The following is a 23,051-nucleotide window of genomic DNA, read 5'->3' as shown; positions in this document are numbered from 1 at the left end:
CTGAGTTCCTCAGTTTCTCTCTTATTGTTTGGGACTAGCTTGTCAGTCTGAAAGTAGGCCTGCTTTGCGAAGCATCTAATTTAAACTCAGCCCCGTTTGGGCAAATGTGTTTGTAGAAAGCTCTCAGCTTACATAATTTTGCTTCTGTATGTTTCTGATAAAGCTTGCATGGAAACTTGTCAAAATTTTATTATATATGAGGGCGAATAGCAACGCATATATTGGTATCTGTTTCTGAGCAGCTCAAGGCATAGTTTGAAGTATTTCAATCTTCTTAACTAACAAAACCCAGAGGCCTTTAGCAAGATCTCCTTTTGGGACCTCAGTTTCCCCATCTGTCAAGTGAGGAATTAATTAAACCAGATGATTTCTGGATTCCTGAGGGAAAATTGTCTGCATTAGCAATCCAGCCTGGGTCACGTCCTAACTTAAACATGACTTTTCTGTGCTTGGTGCTTCGGCAGCCTAGTCTTGGATCACAAGCTCCTTGGCAAGCCCCTTCGTCCCCCAGTGAAGCTGGCCACGGGAAGGTGGAGGTCCCAGTATGGCTTATGGGCTCAAAGTCAGAGATGGTGCTGGCATTTTCAGGAACACGCTCTTCTCATCACAGTTAATTATTATTGAGTCATTATTTATGAGTTTCGTGCTGACAGATAATTAACCAGGAATTGGAGAAATTGTTAAGATGCCGTGTCCTCGTCCTCCCCGTTTTTTTCCCTTAGGGAAAACCAAGGCTTTGGGGTTTGACTATCGGCATTTGGGACCTCTTGGTTCTCTTTCCAAATGATTTTCAAGGAAGACAAAAACAGTTTGGGTTTTATGGTTATAGGCATCACTTCCTAGCATCAGCCCCACAACTCAGAAGAGGTAGGCAGCCTGCTTTTAGAGTTGAGAGCTCCTCGTGGATCAAAAACAGCCAACTCCCTGGTTCAGGGATTAGTAAAATGAAATAAACATAAGCAGTTTTTTTCTTTTTTAAAGAAAACACTCGACTTGTGAGAGAGAACTATTTCCCATCTCTTTGTTTTAGATGCCAGCCTCTTTTTCAAGGGATAGAGATAATATTTTAGAAGGACAGATACAGTGGGGAGGGGCGGGAAATGCCTGCAGAATGTTATTGCTGGAATACACACATATGAGGTCTCTTTTACCAGAGAGGAGCGCTGTGCAGCGAGACATGAGTAATGTTTGCTGCCGGGAGCTCCCTGGCTTGCCCGGCTCCATACACAATCCTCCCTTAAATAGATACCCTCCTGCAACGTTCTATGTTTAAAAACATCGTGGCTGTCATCTGAAGATCGAGTTCTCTGCAGACCTAGTGAACGACTCTCCCGAACATAACCTTTGTTCCACGCTATGGTGAGATCTTTTGTCTGGGGGCTTTGTGTCTGATCTTCCTACTTCCATTCCCCCTAACCCCAGTTATTTTTATGCACACCCCCAAACATGTCCAAAATAAAAGATCTTCAAGTCAGGATTACATTTGGAAAGGGCAGGGGAGAATAAAGGGATGGGAAGAAGAGCCTCTTTCTTTGTACCTTAAGCTGGTCTCTCTGGTGAAGCTTTTTTCCAAGAGGTTTCACAACTTTTCTTCATAGCCTCCCAGTGAGGCTGGTGTGGTGGGATATAACCCACTCATTTGAAGGGTGAGGAAACTGAGGCCTGAAGGTGGGAAAGTGTTTGGTATGTGTAGGGCAGGGGTTAGGGAAGCCACAGCTCTATCCTAACCTGGCCTAGGGAGAAAGAGAAGGCTCGGTCCTGGGCTTGGAGAGTTTTCCCTGCTGGCCTCTGTGTCGCTGTAGGCAAGCGTTCCCTCAGAGTCCAGCCACCAAGTGGCCCGAGACAAAACCAGCTTCCCCCCAGTTCTTCAACGTCCTTAAAAATGCTGCAAGGAAACGGCACCTTCTTGCTGCTCCTACTCCTACCGAAATAGTCCCCAGACCATGTAACCCTTTGATTGTTTGGTGTCTAGCTCCAAGTTCTCAGGCTTATTGGAAACAGACAGAAATACCAATTGAAAAATACGTATTGACTGTGCTGGGAATTGTGAGACCCCACCATCTATGATCTGTGGGACTTGGGGGAGCAATTTCACTCTTCTGAGCCTTTGGTTCCCTCATTTGTAAATTTACCCTGAGACTTAATTTGCAAGACTGATGAGATCATTAGTGATAAAGAGTGTGCAAGGGCCACCTCAGTGCCTGGTTATTTTTAGAATTACTACTGTAACGTGTTTCACATTCTCAACCTCTGGGTTTTCATTTGCACAAGAGGTAATGATGCCTACCTTGCAGGGTAAATAAAACAAGAGTTGTTTTATTAATTCGTGCAGGGCCCATGCTAGGGTCAGTGACACTTGAGATAAAGGGCACAGAGTGAGAAGGAAGAAAGGTTACATTTTTAAAATGCTGAATGTGGAAGGCACTAACTGTGGTGTGCTAGCCAGGGGAGGCAGAGAGGTACCAAGCTTCGGGTCTTTTGTGACCACTGCTGCTCAGTGACCGGAGAGAAGACAGTATGGCTCAGCCTGGGGTCAGGTTTCAGATGCTCTGCCACCTGCCTCAGATAGTCCCTACGCAGAGGAAGAGAGTGGGTTCTTGAATCTAGTAGTTTATCCATAAATGTTTGGGGCCTGTGTATTTGATCTGGAATTGGGAGGCACTGGGATGGTGTGACGTCATGGACTAACATTGTCATCATTTACAATAAGAATCATGATCTGTTTATGGCAGAGTCCCGTTTATCCAGATTCCAAACAGCTGGAAAAGCCAAATTGCCAGATGCTGCATTTTTATTTCTTATTATTAAACACCCGACACTCTGCTTTTATAAGTCCTGACAAGGAAAGAAGGTAAACATCTGGGCTTTATGCAGGCGGACAGCTTTGTGGTGATGGCCTGATGACGCTTGTTCTCTGTGCACGGTGCTTTACAGTGTTCAGAGCGTGTTCCCACACATGCTCTTGTCTGCCCTCACGCCAGCTGGGCTCTGCCTGCCTTGGGGGCACTTGTGAGGGAGCAGATGTAGAAGACTGTAAAGTGCTAGGCAGATACTAGCTGTTATTAATGTGATTCCCATTTTATAGATGCAGACATTAAGGTTCAGGGATTTACTCAAAGCTGCAGACAGTAGGTGGCAGTTTCCAAGCTTCCAGCTGCAAATATTTGATTCTGGTTCCACAACTTGTACCTTCTACATGTGTGTGTTGGCGGCCGAGAGCTGGCATTCACACGAAGGCTTTCTGAACGTTCCCAGAGAATTAAAAAATGTCTTTTGCTTTTGGTATTTCTACTGTCTCACATCTTTGGGAATTGGTAACTAGTATCTATGCCATAGTTAGAAAATTTTGTAGTTTACCAAATAATTCCGTTTGTCCAGAGTTGCTGTTCCCACACCAAACCAGATAATGAAGTCACTATTTAATTGACAGTGACTCACTGGGCCCTTTCACTGTGTGCTGAGACTGGATGCATCCTTGCAATAAAAAGGAGGTTGATCACGACAAATGTGAACCCTGCCATTATAAAAACAGCCATCATGGCTGTCAATGCCAAAAAGCAGTCAGTCTTGTAACTTGGAAAAAAAAAAAAAGGAATTGTAGATAGTGTGCATGGACTCAAGGGGTGAGGGTGGTGGACAGTAAGTCATGATGTTTTGGTGGTACCACCTGGTCGAATTTCTTCATCTGAGTAAGAAGCTCCTGTGATGTTCTGGGGAGGCCTTGGAAAGGCTAGCGCATCCCTAATAGAAAGGTATGAGTGATTTTTAAAGCATTTCCCCCCTCCAGCTCCGGTGGGCAATTTGCTTCCATTTCATCCATTTTAAAGTGCTGGTCCTGCGATCCGGAAATAATCAGATCCAAATTTTTTCAGTGCTTGAAGTTTCAAATAAGGGAGAGAAAAACCTGCTGACCAAATGTCAGCCTCAGTGAGACAAAGAGAAACAAGTATGTGTGTGGGTAAAAAATGAGATAGGAACATGTTGCGTCTACGGTCATAAGAGTTATGTATCCGACAAATCTTTTGTAGACATGTAGCGGAAATACAATTCCCAAAGATTCCCTAAGAATCTCGGGCGGCTAGAATTCCTCTATCCTTCCTGCCTCTCAAGCTCTCTAGAAACTAGGACTTTGTGGGCAAAATGGCAAGGGGACCATCACATGAGATCGTAATTTAATTTAGGCTTAGTTGTTTCTCAGTAGTTTACCTGTAGTGTGCTTAGCTGGACTGAGGTCTACAGAGCTTCAGAGCTGTGGCATCACATCGATAGTCTATGTTGCTCCGTCTGTGATTTAAAAATGTCAGTTTCTTTATACGCTATGATTTTTCTTCATCCTTTTTCTGGAAGAAAAAAAAAAAACAAAACCAAAACGAACCCCATGTCAGAGTTACTCATCTCCCTGCGTTTCATTTGCATGAGAAGCTTAGTGAGCCAGCACACTTATTTTTACAGTGCGTTAAAATCCCATTACAGGCATAAGTGCACAATGAATCACTTAAAAAAATATATTCTTATGTTCTTTGTTCTGAAAGTTGCATAATTATCATCATTTTGTTCGGTTTTATTTTGTGGAGTTTGGCCAGCATCCTGGAAGAGGGGAGAAACTAAAGTTTGGGACAGGGTTTTCAATCTGTTTTGGATAGGATTAGGGGAAAGAACAACAAACAAATAAACTTTATTGGGAAGCTGACCAGTGACTATCGCTGAGGATAATTTCCCTTGCTTCTCTCAATTGTTTTGGAAAAGAATTCTCTGTTTTCAACACGATATGGTAGTATTTCAGCAACCTCACCTTACATATACGGTTACATTCAAAGTTAAATTATAATGGGTGGTTTGTTAATTTTTTTTTCTAATATAAATTTCAGTTGCAATTACTTTGGACCTAGAGAATTGTGTGGTTTCTTTTCGTAGGGCGTAGTTTATTTTTGTATTTAAAGAAACAAAGACATTCAGTTCAAGGGGGAGAAGAAATGAAACAAAGTCTGCAGTGGGCTTTGAAAACTTGGACTGCATTATGCAAAAAGCACAGCTGTAATACCAGGGCCAGGAAAAAAGAACAAACTCCTGAAATATTTGTGCTGTTCGCCTTCACTGTGCTAATGATTCTAGCAGTTTAAAAATGGACTTCTTGTTTATCAAGAGCCGCTGCCCAAATTAATAGTTTACAATTAAAAAAAAAAAAAAAAAAAAAAGGGCAAAAGCTTTCAGCATTGGAAGCAAAGTCCAGGGACTGACAGCTGAGTTACTGAGTAAGGAAAGCAGAAAAGACAGGGGAAAAGTAGTTTTGTGGCTACTTTGTTGGTCTCCCTAAGCCATATTTATAAGAAACTGAAAGAAAGCAGAATGTTGGGCTGGGAGGAGAGAATACAGCCCTAACCCAGTGGTCTCAGAGTTGAAAGTCACTTAAAGCATCTGTTTTCTTCTTTTTCCCTTCTTCCCCTTAAACTCCAAAGGGTTATTCCTTCAGTAGGTTTCTGGTGGATCGAGGTGGATTGTGTTAGCATTACGAGCTGTGTTTTTAAAGTCAGCATTTGAGTCAGATGCGCTGAGATGAGACCTTCAGTCCGTGAACTGAATAATGCATTTCCTGGATGGCCTGAATTTATTTGGTGGTTATGGTTGGGCCTGCCTGGAGCTAACACATGAGCCATTGTGTAGCATCTTTGCTAGTGGGCCATGCCCTGTGCTTTGAGCCTTGGTTTTCCCGTCTGTAAAATGGGGAGCAGTTCAGTTGGATGATCCATAGTCCCTGCCTGCTGATACTCGAGATTCCACACTAACTGGGCTGGGAAGGTTTGGAAGGATCTGGGGTGTAGGAAGAGGCCACTTTTGTCTCAGACCAGGTTACACACTTGAACTCTCGACGCTAAAGATGAACACAGAAGGGATGGGGAAGAGGGAGGTCGACTAACCTTTAGTGAGCGGCTGCTCTGTGCCAGGTGAGATGCTTTAGAGACGTGATCACATTTAATTATGCCCAATAGCCCTAGGAGGAAAGGAGGCACTATTCTAATTTCAAAGATGGGGGGACTGAGGCTTGGAAAGGCAAAGTGATTTGTCCAAGGTTGTGCATGTAGTAAGCAGTAGAGCCTGGAATTTGAACCCAGGTCTGTCTGACAGCAGAGCCAGTACTTGCCTCTGAGAATACACCACTCTCCAGGACCAGCTTCTTAAACCCAGGTGGTGGGAAGGAGAGGATGTGGCTCTAGAGAGCTGAGTGTCCCCCAAGCCTGGAGGAAGGCAGCAGGAGGCTGCAGGGGGCCCAGACAGCCACATCCCAGAGCAGCCCTTTCTCAGTCTCAGCCAACAGGCTGAGGTGTGACTTACAGGGGACACTCTGCCTCCGTAGGGCACTGCTCCTCTCCCGCTTTGGCACTAGGGAAAGGAGAATGTTCCCAGTGACTCAGGATCCTCAGGAATCTGGGGTCTGGAAAAGGACTCTCTGAGGCCATGGAGGGGGCCCCTAGGAGGGACCTTTTCTCAGAAGCAGTGGCAACTCCCATCCTGACTGGTTATTGCAGGTAATAGTCCCTGTTTGAGTTTTTCTTGCCATTTGGGGAGATTCCTTGCCAAGGCCCCGGTCGTAGTCTCCCCTCTACGGCTTTCAAAGACATCTGTTGGATGAGAATTCCTCAAGATCCCCACCATGCCTGGTTGTAGAATACGTGCTTCCCTGAGCATGTTGGGTCAGGGATCTATTAAACAATTATTTCTTGTTAAACACTTGGTGGGATGAAGTAGGGCTTGGGAGGGAGAATAGGCTGGGGATCAGAGTGAACTTGAGAGTTTGCTTGTGAGAAATGGGTCTTTTGTGTCAAATGATGAATGAGCTAGATGAACCCCTATGGAAGGTAAAGGTCCCATGGCTGGTCGCATCTGTGGCCTTGCACGTGCGTTCATGAGAATGTGTACATTCGCACGTGCGTTCATGAGAATGTGTACATTCGCAGGGAGTCATACTGATTCTGAAGATGGACTGGCAGAAGCCGTTCTGGTCCGAGGAATTTTTGCCTTCCTTCGTGCCACCGTGTCTGAAGGGGAGTGAATGAAGTACGAGGGATGGCCCTGCCTGCCATGCAGCCCAGCCTGTTCCTATTTGTGTCTTTTTAGCAACCAGATTACTCTTTTAGATGTTACCTTTGTTTTTAAATAACAGGTTTGCTAGAAATCAGGCTTTAGCAAGAAACCAGGGAGTACTATAAACCTGACTTGAAAAATACAGAGCCCATTTGCTGTTTTAAGCTCTCCGGAGGGCTGGAGATTGGGTTTATTTTGGAACGCTGCTGGACTATATGAATTACTTCTCAGAGGGTTGGGTATTTAATACCTAGTAGAAGTTTGTGTAAGAGTTGATGATGTATTTTGCCGACTTTCCAACCCTGTAAATAAATTACACGTGCCGGCAGAGGCTGCCAGGATCCACTGTGTCAATTGAAGCTTAATTTTTATCCTAAACCACTGAATACTTTTGTCCTAGCGAGCAGAGAAAGTTACGGAGTTTTGCTCGTCAGTGAGCCCATTCCAAGACGACGGCTTAAAGAGCCTGAGAATAGGCCTCCGTGGAGTCACTGATTTTGACACCGTTTTCGGTGGTTAAGTAGCTTCAGCAGTCTCAAGTCCAACCCTCAAGGCAGAGAATGATAATATAATTTTAAGCGTATCGTAAAAATGAAACTCAATCACGTCCACTCCCCAAACCTGTCTCACTCCCCATCTCTCTGGAGAAAACGGCTGTAATTGTGTGTTTCATCTCAAGACTGCCTTTGCATTTTATCTTATTTGAGTGCAAAGCCCAGGTAATAACGTTGGCATTTCCAGCGCGAAACAAAATAGGGTTTCTAATTTGGAGACACTATTAAATATTTCATGCTTCAACCAAACGCAATTCTTTTTTCCTATAATAAGTTTAAATATTAATTCTCTGGAATGTCAGATGCCTAAAGCAAGGCATTTAGTGATCTGCAGTTTCAAGTATCTTGAAGAAGGTTTATGAAACAGGATATTTCACTGTGAGGGATGAGTAGTGTGCTTCAGAGATATCTGAATTCAAGGCATCGTCTTCTGATTTATTTTTTAAAGGGAAAAGGTCGTAAAATAAGTTGCTTTATGTGCTGATGGATTAAGTGGCTTAGGCTGAAATAACAGCAGGAACTTTACTGTTTTTCCCCGTTATATTTTAACAATGCTTTTTGGGGGAGGGGGGTGAGTCTTTTTCCCGCCTGCTTGTCTCCTCCCCCTGTTCCCCCCCCCCACCAGCCAGATGGCTTTAATTCTAACCAAATCCCATGCTGAGGCCAAATGATTGATCAAACAGTCATTTGTACTTACGTAGCGCTCTTTGTGAGAATATCTCCGTGCTAGGGCTTCTCGCTGGGGCAGGCTCTTCTTTGGGCCTTCAAACAGATGATTTCAAACAGATCGGGCGGCTTGGTGAGGAGGGGTCCATGGGTGGATGCGGAGCAAAAATCCCAGACCTCAAGTCCTTAGAACTTCTCGCTTAAAACCTTTGCGTTACTTCCCATCCCTGACAGCAGGGATATCCAAATGTTCTAAATATAAGGACAAAAATCTTTCCACTGTCCATGTGATAGCAGCTATACTTTTAGTTATCTCTTGAAGCAGAATATACCTAATGAGATTTACGTAACTGCTAATTTAAAGAACTCTTTTAAGTAGATATGTACTTTATCTACCACATCATCTACACATCTGTAGAGACATCGATTTGTCCTACAGATAGTTCTTGGTACATGCTTTAAAGATCTTCTGTGAAATTACGCTTGGCATGTAGATTGACAGCCAGCTGGCCAATGGGAAAAATCTGAGCCCTTTGATCTGGCATTCAAGGCCTTCTTGCAGGGCCAGTTCCATCTCTTGCTGATGTCTGCTCGTGGCAGCAGACTTTTCCTTATGCAGCCTCAGACCTGGAATTTACTCTTTACCTGTCCTCCTTTCCTTATAATCTGTGGGCTTCTTTTTATTCATCTTTGTGCCTCCTTAAATCATTTTTGGAACAAGTGGAAAAATAGATAATATTCAAAGATTCATCTTTGTATTCTTGTGTCCAGCACAAAGTCTGGCATGAAGTTTGTATCTAAGAAGTGTGTAGAGTGCTGATTGAGGGCATGGTTGTGGAACCAGTCCACTAGGTTTGAATCCTGGCTCTGTGTACTAACTGGGGGACCTTGGCAAGTTAGGGAGCTTTTTGGGTCTCAATTTTCTTATCTGTGACATGAGGATAATAATAGTAATGACCTCCAAAGGCTGTTGTGAGGGTGGAATGTGTTAACACATGTATATGTGCTTAAAAACAGACTGGCATATGGTAAATGCTCAATTAATCTTGGGATTATAATAATTATTATTGTTATGACTACCATGTAAATGGTAAACAGAACCTCTAGGAAGGGCTTTCCCTCCCTTCCATTCCACCAGATTGACCCTACTGATTCTTTAAGACCCAGCTCAAATGCCACCTCCTCTTCAAAGTCTTCCCTTTCTTTTGCCATAGCCCTGCTCATACTCTATGGCAATTTCCTATTTACTTATGTGTCCTTGAAGACAGGGGCAGAGTGTCATTATCCTTGACCCTGTATGGCCAGCACAGGGCTGGCTCCAAGTGAGTGTCCAGGAAGTTTGGGAATGAAGTACAGCCCAGTCTCTGCCCTCAAGGAGCCTGTAGCCTGTAAAGGAGGAGCTGTGTTTGATGTTCTCGTTTTCCTGCAAGGTTGAACATATGGTAAGCTCTCAACACATGTGAGATGCCAGTAAATTTCTTTTTTTTCCTTGCCCTGTCTTATAGTGCTGAGATGCCAGTAAATGCTACATGAGTTCTCACATGCAGATACCATCATGTTTCTTTCCAACACTGTCTTGAGGCTCTTCAAAATAAGGTCTGCCCCTTGATTGCTAGTGACCCTGGGAGAGTCTCCTTACCCAGCTGGGCCTCCCTCTCCCCTGCTCTGGGAAGGATTGGCTTCAGGGCTTGCAGGCTCTTTGGTTGCAAGCCTTTGGAGTGGCCGGGTCAGGTGGAGGAGCTTGGGGCCTGATGACTGTCCTACAGTGACTGGCCATTAGCCTCTTGGCCAGGATTGGCACTTTCTGTCACATGCTCATCCTCCCTTTTAGACAAAGCCCCACGTACTGTGACATGCATCTCATCTTGTGGCTTAAAGAGCAGCTACGAGTGGTTGCTACTCATCTCACCCAGATTTCTCTAAGATGAAGAGGAACCTTAGACCAAATGTTGGAATTGAAAGCTGGGAGCCAGAGGATGGTAGCTCTTGGTGACCCTGCTGGGGTGGTGATTGCTGTCCACACCCAAGATCTCCACTCCAGGACAGGCTTAGAGGCCTTGGGGGATGTATTGGTCTCATGGCCCTTCTCTGGGTACCATTGTGGGCTTTGTAAACTGTAGAGCTTTCCAGAAATCATATTATTAATTCAAGCCCCCTTTGGGTAGATGGGAAGACTAAGGTTCAGAGAGGCCATGTTACTTATGCGAAGGTGGCCACATGGCTTTTAGAGTCAGAACTGAGTTTGGATCCTGACTACCTCACCTGCTAGGCCTTAGGCGAATTTGTGGAACTCTGAGCCTCAGTCTTCCTCATTTGAAAAGTGGAGATAGTTCCTGTCTCATGGGTTGCTAGGGGGATTAAGATGAGTGCCTGTAGAACACATAGCTCAGGGGCTGGTGCACAGCAGGTGTGTCCCAGAGGTGAGCTGTGGTCGTTGGTCTTTGTGAGTGGAGAGCTGGGCTAGGTCCTAGGCCTGACTGTCTGATGTTGTTTCTCCTCTACACTGTAGTACTCTATTCCCAGACCCTGCTTTTTAATTATTTTTTGGTGTAATTCCAAGAATAAGGACTTTGGGGTCAAACTGAGGCTTGAGCTGCAGAGATGGAGGATGCAGGTCTGGCTGGTGGGCCTGGTGGTTTCCCTTAGGGCTGGGGGAGATTGGGGAAGGAGGAGGGTGTGGGCTGCCTCAGTGCATCTCTCTGACAGGTCCTGGCCCTGGGTCAGTCTAAGATGCTTACTCAGCCTGTGGTGTCCAGTAGGATGGGGGTTGTCTGTGGGGTGGATCTGGAGGCACACCCCCACCTCTTCCCTGGTTTATTGCGCTGGGAGTTGCTGTCAGACTCCAATATCCAGAGGAATTACCTTGATTCTTCCTCTTAAAACCTGTAATGCCAGGACTACCCTGTTCCGAACCCACGTCCCCATGCCTGCCTGGCCCTGCAGTAATGTAGCGGCTTCCATCTGTTGAGTCCTGCTGTGAGTAGGTGTCCCACGAGGCCATTTAATTCTTTCTACATTCACTTCTTGCGCAGTGGGTGTTAGCATCCTTATTTTACAGTTGAGAAAGCTGAGGCCCAGAGAGGCTAAATGATGTGCCCGGAGTTCTAGAGCTGGTAGGTGTCAGCTGCTGGCCCACCTGCCCTTCTCCACACCTTGCCACCTATTGGACCTTTCATTAAGGCCTCGGGTCCAATGTTACCCACTCAATTACCCACTCATCACAGTCAAAAAACTTCCTCCTCCAGCCAGAATTAACCTGTCCCTCCTTCATTATCTGACTGCCATTTGTCATTTTTCTCTCATGAAAGAGTCAGGCGTTCCAGATGCTTGCATTCATTTTTCCCTTCCCCGTGAATCTGTGGGCTTCTTGGAGGCAGGGTATGTCGTGAACTCATCTCTGACTTGCTGATAGAGGATAGAGCAAAGAATAGAAAGAACACAGGACCCTGGCAGAATGAATCTGCCTCTCTCCAGTCAAGGCGGGGCTTCTTGGGAAGTTCTCGAAGCAGATTTTCAGTACAGCAACCCAGAGTGGCTCTCAATTTTTGAGCCTCAGTTCCTCATTTTAAAATGGGAGAATGATCCCTGTCTGGCCAATTGTTAGGGGCAGATGGGATGAAGTATGTAGAATTAGCCTGAAAACTGGAATGGCTGTACCTGTGTTTGGCTGGTGGTTGGTTGGTTCATCCATATTTATTGGATACCCGCTATGCTTCCAGTGTTGGGTTCTGCCCTAGGATACCATAGAGAACCAACAGATGGAGTCCTTGCCTCCTCGGAGCTGGCAGCCTGGAGGAGGGTGTTTGCAGGTTCCCCCTTCAGGCTGGCCGGGTCTCCAGGCCTCTGTGCAGCATTACCACCTTATCATTTGCTGTCTGTCCTAGGCAGACTCCAGTTCTCCAGCCAGTCTCAGCCTCATGCCCTCAGACAATCTCACCGAGCCTTGGTCTGCTGAGTTATGGAATGGAAATAGGTGCTTGCTCCCCTCGCCAGGCTAGCGTGAGAATCAGTGAGGTAGGGTGGGAAAGGGCTCTCTAGGTGGCTAACTGTTGGGAACTCTGAGGACAGGTTAGAACTTGAGTTTGCAGACCAGCCCTCTAGAGGACAGTGGTGGACACAGAGTGTTAAATCCTGGGCATGAGGACTGCCATGGGCAGCCCTTTTCTTGCACCTGTTGCTGATTCTGGTGGCTTAAGCTTTCTTCTTGGAGTAAATACCTACTCATTGTCTCAGGCAATACAGGCCAACAGCTTTCCTCTTTCAGCAAGTCTGCAGGGTCTCTCCTGTCCCAGCCTCATACCTCTCCCTCCCTACTCTTCCCATTCCCACTCTCCATGGCTCTGGCTGCTATGCACTCAAAATACAGAAGAGCTATTTGCTGGGGTGGGGTGGAGACAAGTAAATTCCCAGTGCTTGTGGCTGAGCAGGTGGGGCTGTTGGGGATCTTCCTCCTCCTATTCTTCTTTCTACTCCTCTTTTTTTTTTCATTATCCTACAGTGATCAATTGAGCGCTGTTAGGCACTGGACCAATCATCTTTTTAAAAATGAATCATCTTAACAGCCATGCACCTGTAGTCCCAGCTACTGGTGAGGCTGAGGCAGGAGGATTGCTTGAAGCCAGGAGTTCAAGACCAGCCTGGGTAACATAGTGATATTCTGTCTCTACTTTTAAAATTTAAAAATTAGCTGGGTTGATGGTGTGCACCTGTAGTCTCAGCTACTTGGGAGGCTGAGGGGGAGGATCACTTGAGCCCAGAAGTTCAAGGATGCAGCGAACTGTAATCAAGCCACTGTACTCCAGCCTGGGTGACAGAGTAAGACCTTATCTCTAAAAATAAAAGATCTTCTTTAATCTTAAAACTACCTTGTGATGTTTGCTTTTCCACAAGAACACTATGGCTATTTAGATGAATTACAATTAAATAAAATTAAAAATTTAGTTTCCCAATCATACTAGCTACATTTCAAGTGCTCAGTAGACACATGGCTAGCTAGTAGCTACCATATTGGAAAGTGCAAATATAGAGCATTTCTTCCATCACAGAAAGTTCTGTTGGACAGTGTTAGTCTAAAATATCATTCTTTAATGTATTCATTTGTTCCTCACCTGTTTCCTGACACTCTTATCACATGCTAGAGTCTCTAACATCCTTGGCCTCTACCTTGGGGAGCACCCACTTGAGAGGGTGGGCAGATGGCCATGGACACGTTGAGATGGGGCTGGCATGCTGGCTACCAGGCCTGCCTCCTGTTGGAGATACACATGTGAGTCCTAGGGTCTGTCCTATTCTCAGAGTGTTCATAAGACAGCACTGACAAGAGAGATCAGGGCAGTCTTCCATGAGAGGTGGCATTTGAGTGGCCGGACCAGGTTCCTTAGTGCTGGTTGCTTAGTGGGGTAGCTCCGAGCCAGCTCATCCCTGGAACTGGAAACATGCTGACAGTGCCCTGAGCAGCAGCTTAAACAGGAATGGCAGAATATTGGTTTATTCTTGTAGGTTCCTGACTTTTAAGAAATTACTTAGTTTTCACTCCTAGTCCTTCTTTGGGAAGTGACTGACCATTTAAAGGTAATTTAATTTAATACTCTTCATTTGTTCCACTCATGTAAGTACTGTATACCTACTGTAGAAGCTTTGGAAACTATGGAGACATGGAAAGATGGAAATAATACTTGCTCAGAATCTCAGCCCCAGTAATGACTACTGTTTACATTTTGGTACGTTTCTTTTCAGTCTTTTTTCTGTGCTTGTCTGTGTATTAATATAGTTTTATATCATTGAGATCATTCTGAATATAGTCTTAATACTTACATTTAAATTTAAGGCCAGGAGTGGTGGCTCACCCCTGTAATCCTAGCACTTTGGGAGGCCAAGGCGGGCGGATCACCTGAGGTCAGGAGTTCAAGACCAGCCTGGCCAACATGGCGAACACTGTCTCTACCAAAAATACAAAAATTAGATGGGCGTAGTGGCACGTACCTATAATCCCAGCTACTTGAGAGACTGAGGCAGGAGAATTGCTTGAAGAACATGGGAGGCGGAGGTTGCCACTGCACTCCAGCCTAGGTGACAGAGTGACACTCTGTCTCAAAAAAAAAAAAGGTAAATAAATAAATAATAAACTTAACATTGAACATAATAAATCTTTTCTATGTTATTAACATTCTTTGTAAAGATTCAGAAACATTACTTTTTTTTTTTTTTTTTTTGAGACAGACTCTCACTCTGTCGCCCAGGCTGGAGTGCAGTGTCACAATCTTGGCTCACTGTAGCCTCCACCTCCCAGGTTCAAGTAATTCTCCTGCCTCAGCCTCCCTAGTAGTTGGGATTACAGGCATGTGCCACCATGCCCAGCTAATTTTTGTATTTTGAGTAGAGATGGGGTTTCACCATGTTGGCCAGGCTGGTCTCGAACTCCTGACCTCAGGTGATCCACCCGCCTCGGCCTCTGAAAGTGTTGGGATTACAGGCCTGAGCCACTGCGCCCGGCCTACAATTTTTTTTTTTTTTTTTTTGAGATGGGGTCTCACTGTCGCCCAGGGTGGAGTGCAGTGGCCCAATCACAGCTCACTGTAGCCTCCACTTCCTTGGGCTCAGGCAATTTCCCGCCTCAGCCTTCCAGTAGCTGGCACCGCAGGCACACACCATCACGCCTGGCTAAATTTTTTGGTAGAGACAGGGTTTTACCATGTTGCCCAGGCTGGACTTGAATTCCTGGGTTCAAGCAATACTCCCACTTCGGCTTCCTAAAGTGTTGGGATTATAGGAGTGAGGCACCACACCTGGCCCGCATATTATGTTTTATTAAATTCATTGAAGTATTTTGAATAGACGATACATTAAAATGATCCAAAATTTGGAAAGTCCAAAAAGGGTTCTTAGGGAGAGCCTTCCTCTTCTGTCTTTTGTCTGGCCTCTCAGAGAGAGTTTATGTGAATACAAACAAATATGTATATATATTACTTGCATGTGCATAATAGTTCAGAATTTTCAGCTTTCCCCCAGTAAAGCTAATGCTGCAGTGAATATCTTTATGTAGTAATCTTCATTTGCGTTTCTGATTATTTTTGTAGGATAGATTCCTAGAAGTGGAAATTACTAGGCTACAGGGTAGTGACATTTAACACATATTACCACATAGTTCTTTGGGAAGGGTACTGATTTTCACAACTGCAGGCACTGCTGTCTCAGAGAACTGTATCTTTACCAGTGTTTCAGCATTTTCCTAATTTGAAGATGGTATTGACATCTGGTTTCATTATTATAAAGTTATTAGTATAGTCAAACAGCTATTGTGTGTTGATTCAGAGTTCTTATCTCCTCTTTTGCAAATTGGTGTTTATGTTGGGCATCTGAATATTTTACTTATAAAATTTAAGAATTGGCATTTTTAAAGTGCTGTCATTAAGGATGTTAATGCCTTCGTTCATCACATTTGCTACTAATATTTTTGAGTCTGCTGTCTTAATAAGTTTTTTATGATGATTTTGAAATAAAAAGTTGAATTTTATGTCATATTTCCAAGATTTTATTTTGTCTTTTCCCTCATTGCTTTCTTTTTGTCGTTCACCACGTCCCATCATTTGTTATTATTACTATTTGTGGGAGCTTGTTTTATTAACATTCTAAAAATAAACTTTTATTTTTAGCGAAATAATGCCAAACATGGTTTTTTAAATCACCTAATAAAATAAGGCTTTAGAGAGAGCCCCTCCTCCACCGTCGCACTCCAGAGAGGCAGCTGCCTTCGGCCAGGGCTGCTGTGGTGCCCACCTCCAAGGGGCACCAGGTGTGTGGACCTGGGTAGCACAACAGCCCTGCCTTCGAATCAGTCATTTTTTTTTTTTTGTGGCATTTTCTTCCATACATCTCAGTTACAAAGATAAAAACAGTGGAAGCTAAACTTTATGTGGCATTTATGGTCCAGGCTTGCTTCAGGTGCCTTACAAATATAATTCCTTTCATTCTCCTAGCAGCCCTAGGAAGGAGTTACTGTTACTCTCCCCGATTTGCAGATGAAGAAATCAATGTGGAAGAGGAAAGGAATTAGTCCAGGGTTACGCAGCTGGTGAGTGGTGGAGCTGGGATTAGGCCACCCTAAATAAGATTTCTGCTCCTGTTCCTGGATCAAGTATACTTACTGTCTACTGGCTTCCTATTACGGTAGATGAGGATTTAGTTCTCTTTTTTTTTTTTCCTTTCAGTCATTCAGTAAATGATTTTTATTTATTTTATAAAAAATTTATAAATAAAAACTTATTTTATAAAAAAGTGATTTTTGTTTTTTCCTTTTAGTCATTTAGTATATTTTTACTGAGTACCTACTGTGTGCCAGAAACTTTCTCTTTTGAGATGAGGTCTTGTTTTGTCACCCAGGCTGGAGTGCAGTGGCATGATCTTGGCTCACTGCAGCCTGGACCTTCTGGGCTCAAGTGATCCTCCCACCTCAGCCTCTAGAGTAGCCGGGACTACAGACTGGCACTACCATGCCCAGATGATGATGTATGTTTTGTAGTAGTGGAGTTTCACTGTGTTGCCCAGGCTCAGAAACTAGTTTATTTCTTTTTAAAAATTGATACATAATAGTTGTACATATTTTTGGCTCACATGTGGTATTTTGATACATGCATACAATGTGTAATGATTGAATTGGGGCAACTGGGACATCTGTCACCCCAAACATTCACCCCCTTTTATATGTTGGGAACATTCCAGTTCCTCCCCTCCAGCTATTTTGAACTATTACTGTTAACTATAGTCACCTTACTGTACTACCAAATGCTAGATCTTATTCTTCTGCCTAGTTTTGTACCCATTAACCAACTTCTCTTCTTTTTTTCCTCCCCTCACCCTTTCTAGCCTCTGGTAACTGCCATTCTACCCTCTACGTCCATGAGAACAACCTTTTTAGCTCCCATGTATGAGTGTGAGGAACATACGATATTTTTCTTTCTGTATCTGGCTTGTTTCACTTTACATAACGATCTCCAGTTCCATCCATATTAATGCAGATGACAGGATTTCATTCCTTCTTGGCTATAGGCAATAGTGCTGTAATAAACATGGTGACGGTATCCTTTTACTATTATTATTATTATTATTATTATTATTTTGATAAGAGTCTTGCTCTGTTGCCCAGGCTAGAGTGCAGTGGCATGATCTTGGCTCACTGCAACCTCTGGCTTCTGGGTTCAAGAAATTCTCCTGCCTCAGACTCCTGAGTAGCTGGAATTACAGGCGTGTGCCACCACCCCTGGCTAAGTTTTGTATTTTTAGTAGAGACAGGGTTTCACCATGTTGTCCAGGCTAGTCTCGAACTCCTGACCTCAGATGATCCACCTGCCCCAGCCTCCCAAAGTGCTAGGATTACAGGCATGAGCCACTGTGCCTGGCCTTAGATATCCCTTTGATAAACTGATTTCCTTTCTTTTGGATGTATGCACAGCAGTGGGATTGCTGGATCATAGGGTAGCTCTAATTTTAATTTTTTGAGGAACCGCTATACTGTTTTCCATAATGTCTGTCCTACATTCCCACCGTGTCTGAGCATCCCCCTTTCTCCACAGAGGATTTAGTTTTCTTCAACCTCCACTCCACCCCCATCTTACTCACTGGCACTACCCCTCCCTCCTTCCTCCTGCCCCAGTTGCATCACAGTTCTTTGGGACTACTGGGACTATGTGTAATGGGGTATTAATGTAGGCATTGTGGGTCTGGCTGAGTCCTAAGACAATGGATCTTAACAGTAGGTATTGGCCACTGCATTCCAAAGTAGGACTTCAGGTGTGTAAACTCTGATTTTGAGATCCTTTCCTGGCTTACGCTTTGAGGACATGAAAGGGTTGAGGTGGAAGAGCCCACAGAGAGGATTTCTTCAGAGAGAATTGTTGAGACTCTGATGTTTTCTTCCCCCATGCCTGGTGGGCAGGGAGGGAACACTTTTTCCTTACCTCAGCTCAAGAGAGAAGGGCTTTAAGAGGATCACTCAGAGAACTGGGCACAGCCCTGGAAGCTGAGCAGTGACTGCATTTGATCCATGCCTAGAAATACGAAGCACAAAAGGCTGTGGTTGGAGCCCCTGCTTGGTGGCATAATGAGGAGAGGCGGCTGCATTGTTTCTGCCAATGATGGGGCAGAGGCTGTGTTCAAGGGACCCGGGCGGTGGTCGTTTTCAAACTGATCCTGCCCAAGGGAGCTTCTTGCCAGGTAGAGGTGAGAGGCTGGAAGTGTCCCACGGGATGCATGAGGGTGCCTGCCAACCAGGGGAGCTCCCTGGGACCCCACAGAAGTGGCCCAGGGTAACACAGTGGGCACTAAGCATCCAGGTCCAAAAAGCTCCAGTGGACAGAGTCAGGGGTCTGAGACACTGACCCTGGCAGGCCCACGGGGAGGGGAGAAGTCTGGTTGTACATGAAAGTCAGATGAGATTATTAATCTGGACAGGACATCTCAATTACTAAGATGAGACTGTTCTTGGGACTAAAAAGAGTCTGGGCGATTGTTTATGGTCTAGGAATGATCCACAGAGTTAAGGGAACTTCCAGACTTCCACAGGCTTTATAGGAGTAGCGGGTGGGGATGGGGAACAAGTCTTCAGATAGAGTTTTAGAAAGGACAGTGGCAGTGGCGTGGGCTGGGGATGGTAAAGCTGTTTCTGTAGCACCCTCTGGAGTCTACTTTTTCAGCATGGTGGTTATGTTTGGAACAGGATGTCAAATCAAGTCGTGCACCATCAGAACTTTTCCTTTCTACTACAATTTTTTGTTTTCCTGAGGTTACATATGACGTCTTTTTTCATTTGCTTAGTTTTATTTTTTTATTTTTTTTTGAGACAGAGTCTCGCTCTGCCACCCAGGCTGGAGTGCAGTGGCGTGATCTTGGCTCACTGCAAGCTCCGCCTCCCGGGTTCACACCATTCTCCTGCCTCAGCCTCCCGAGTAGCTGGGACTACAGGCGCCCGCCACCTCGCCCGGCTAGTTTTTTTGTATTTTTTAGTAGAGACGGGGTTTCACCGTGTCAGCCAGAATGGTCTCGATCTCCTGACCTCATGATCCGCCCGTCTTGGCCTCCCAAAGTACTGGGATTACAGGCTTGAGCCACCGTGCCCGGCCTGCTTAGTTTTATATTTTATATTTTATATGGGGCTGTTACCACTCCCCCACCCCGCTACTCCGTCAGTCTGTCAAATTCCTGTGAATCATACTTTCCTGAATGTCCAAATGCATCAGGTTCCCTCAGTTCCATCTCTCCCGTACTGCAGACTGGTTTAGAGGTGTGCATCCACACCTTGCAGACCTTCCGAGGCTTCTCTTCAAAACTCTCCTGTGCCCCCTGGATTCTGGTTTACTATACATCACAAACTGACTGATTTAGGCAGAGAAGAGATTTTGTTAAAACGATGCTGAGTGACTCTCAGAATTTTCTATAAGACTAGAGAACCAGGCTTGGAAAACCGCATAGCCAAGAATCTTATCCCAAATCCCACCACAGGGCTGTCCAGTGAAAATGCTGCTGGGCCCTGGTGCACAGCTTGCATTGCTGCTGTAGTAGGGGCTGTAGCTGACTTCTCTGTTGTCACCTGTTCCAGAGTGGACCTGAGCCATCTCTCTGGAATCATGGTCTGGGGTGGATGCTTCGCATTGGCAGAGCCTAGGTCATGTGCCTGTACCTTGGCTACATGGGAGGCTTGGAAAGCAAGTTTTTTTTTTTTAACTTAAATTTTTGTTAAGCACCTGCTCTGAGTTAGGCCCTCTTCTACATGCTGGGAAGATAAGCAAATAGGCAAACATGTCTGCACTCACAGAGCTTACATTCGAGACAGGGGAAGACACTGTAATCAAGTAAACAAGGTAAATATAAAGTTTACCAAATGATGGCACAGGCTATACAGACTATGGAGAGAAAGCAGTGAAGGGAGATGGAGGCCTGCTGAGTTACAGTGCAGTCAGGATAGGGTGACATTTAAGCAGAGACAGAGGATCTGCAGGATCTGACATTTTCAGTGACTCTGTGTGTGTGTGTGTGTGTGTGTGTATTGGGTGAAGTGGGGGTTTTGCGTTATAAGGTGAATAATTTTCCTAGTAGAAGTGTGTTCAGATGCTAGGCACCCCCCAAAAAGGCAAATGTGCTTTGCATTGTGTTTTCCTTCTTCTTGGTTTAGCCCCATAATTTGCTGGAGTGTATCCTGCAATGGCTTGGTGAGAAAGGTGAGTAGGTGTGTATGTCTGAAAGTGTTTCATTACTGATGGATAGTGTGGCTGGGTAATTTTAATAAGAGTGAATCTTTAAATGTTTACCATGTGCCAGGCACTGTCATCACTGCTTTACGTGGATTAATTCATCCTCACATCAAAGAGGTGATAGAGATTATTATTGTGCCCATTTTATTGATGAGGAAACTGAGAGCCAGTGAGGTAAGTACCTTGGCCGTGATCACAGCTGGTAAGTAGCAGGTCTAGGATTTGAACTTGGGCCATCTGGCGTCAGGACGGATCCTGTCAAGAATTTTGAAGGAAAATTCCATTGTCTTCCAGCTTCCCACATTGCTGTTGAAAGTCCAATGCCATGATGATTTATGATACTTGCTCTAGACTCTGCATTTCCTCCACTCTACCCCATCAATTTTTCTAGATGGTTTATGAATTTTCTGTCTCTCTCTGGTGTTCTGAAATTTTCTGTTGATGTGGGGTTTTTTCCATTCATTGGGCTGGATACTCGGCAGGCCCACTGTTTCTGGAGACTCATGACCTTCAGTTCTAGACAGAGTATTAGTTCTTTGACATTTTTTTCATATAATTTCTCTACTGCTGGCTTCTAGAAATCCCCCTAGTTGCCTGTTTGGCTTTCTGTATTGATCCTCTACATTTCTTAGGTTTTTATAATACCTAGCTCTTTGTCTTTTTGATCTGTTTTTGGAGAGTTTCTTTGACTCTTTTTCCCATTTTCTTTTTTATTTTAGTTATTTTTAGGTTGCAAAAGCACTTTCATGCATTGTGCCTCCATTTATGGATGCAATATCTTATCATACCTCTCTGAGGAGATTCTTAGGATTTTAAACCATCTTTTTCCTTATTCCCTGTGTTCTTATTTTCCATTCATTTCATTTGAGTTCCACTTGTTGATTATTGTTGTTCCTTTCAGGTTGAGGGTTTTCCTGACATGCTGATAATGACTCTCTGGCCATACGAGGATGTCAGATCTACTGACCCTCCCCTTTCCCCTAATGGTCACCCGCTTGTCCTCACTTCCTTCCTTGCCTAGCTTAGTGTTCATTATGATTACACCTCCCCAAGCACCTTCAACCCTCTGCCTCCCTCTCCCCCTGTTGTTCTCACTGTTGGGCCCCTACCCTAGTTAAGATCGAATCGCCTGTAGCTTTCTGTCAAATGGCGCTAGAGGAGACACACAGCACCCTAAAAGAGCCCAGTCTGTATCTGGGAGTTCAGAGCTCTGGCAAATACTCTCCAAGCCTTGCCTCCCGCTTCTCTGCGGGAGCTGTCAATGCCCCTCCTCTATCAACAGCCAAACCATCCCAGGGCTTTGCATCCACCCTCCCACTTCCTCGGAGACTGTGACTGTGCGCTTCTGCTGTGACCTTCCCTGCAGTGCGATTCTCGCCCTCTCCAGGGGTCACTCCTATTGGCATACAGCTGTGCTCTAGGACCTGCCAGCTCAAAAAGCAAAGCCACCATGCCTTCCTGCAACTCATCCCCCTCCTGCCACTGCCCCATTCTCCACTTCTGTTTGCAGCCTTCCTTCCCTCACTTCCCATTCTCTGTCCTCCTCAGTCCACCGACTGCTCTTGTCAGGTCCTCCACGGCCTCCATGGGGCCAGATCTGGTCACCCTGTCTGCCTCTATCTCACTTGTCCTCTCAGTAACATTAGGCACAGTGACCATTCCTGGTGGGTCCTGGCCGTCTCCCTGCACCGGCAGCCCCTTCCCGCCACCCCCTGCTGGCGTCCCCACCTCAGTCCTGAACCTGTGCACACTGCCTGGTCTGAGTGGTTGCAGGAGTCTCTTCATTGGTCTCCCAGCTGCCACCCTTGCCTCTCTGTGTTCTGTACCCAGCAGCTGGTGTAAATGCATATTAAGATGTCAGTCATTCGACAGCATCACTGTTGAAAGCCCTCCATCTGCCCTCTGTTCTCCTGTCCTGGCCTCCAAGGCAGATGCAGTGTCCCTGCTTGTCCTCCACATGACTCTGCCTCTTTTGCCACACTTGGACCACACTGACCTTGCACTAGGGCCTTTGCATGGCCCATTCCCTCCGCCTGGTGTGCTTTTCCAGCTCACCTGCCCACCATGGTAGACTCTGGACTTTTCTGCTTACATATCACCACCCAGAAGGGCCTTCTCTGATCACCCTGTTTCTTTGTGTTATTTTACTCAAGAATGTAGACTTGACCAGGCACGGTGGCTCACACCTGTAATCGCAGCACTGTGTGGGGCTGAAGTGGGCAGAATGCTTGAGCCCAGGAGTTCGAGACCAGCCTGGGCAACATAGTGAGACCTTGTTGCTACAAAAAATAAAAAAATTAATTGGGCCTGGTGGCATGCACCTGTAGTCCCAACTACTTGGGAGGCTGAGGCAGGAGGATTGCTTGAGCCCAGGAGGTCAAGGCTGCAGTGAGGCATGATTGTGCCATTGCATTCCAGAGTGAGACTTCGTCTCAAGTAAATAAATACATACATAAATAAAAATAAATTTAAGAAAAGAGTAAAGACTTGAGTTTAAGAAGGAGGACTC

At 45.2% G+C, this 23,051-nt stretch overlaps 1 protein-coding gene across 2 annotated transcripts in view; it reads left to right on the top strand.

Moving 5' to 3' along the window:
* The window catches only part of GLIS1 (GLIS family zinc finger 1), a 237,144-nt gene that overhangs the window by 1,456 nt on the left and 212,637 nt on the right, over positions 1–23,051 (top strand). The window contains exon 1 of one of the 2 annotated variants that reach the window (XM_025400415.1): positions 3,449–3,752. The exons of the other annotated variant lie outside the window; for it this stretch is intronic. The gene's annotated coding sequence lies outside the window, so the exon portion shown is untranslated. Of the gene's footprint in view, positions 1–3,448; positions 3,753–23,051 lie in introns of those variants that run through there. 2 annotated transcript variants of the gene reach the window in all.

Source organism: Theropithecus gelada, chromosome 1, assembly GCF_003255815.1.
Source record: "Theropithecus gelada isolate Dixy chromosome 1, Tgel_1.0, whole genome shotgun sequence".
NCBI classification, from domain to species: Eukaryota; Metazoa; Chordata; class Mammalia; order Primates; family Cercopithecidae; genus Theropithecus; species Theropithecus gelada.
This window is presented reverse-complemented; position numbering and strand designations above follow the sequence as displayed.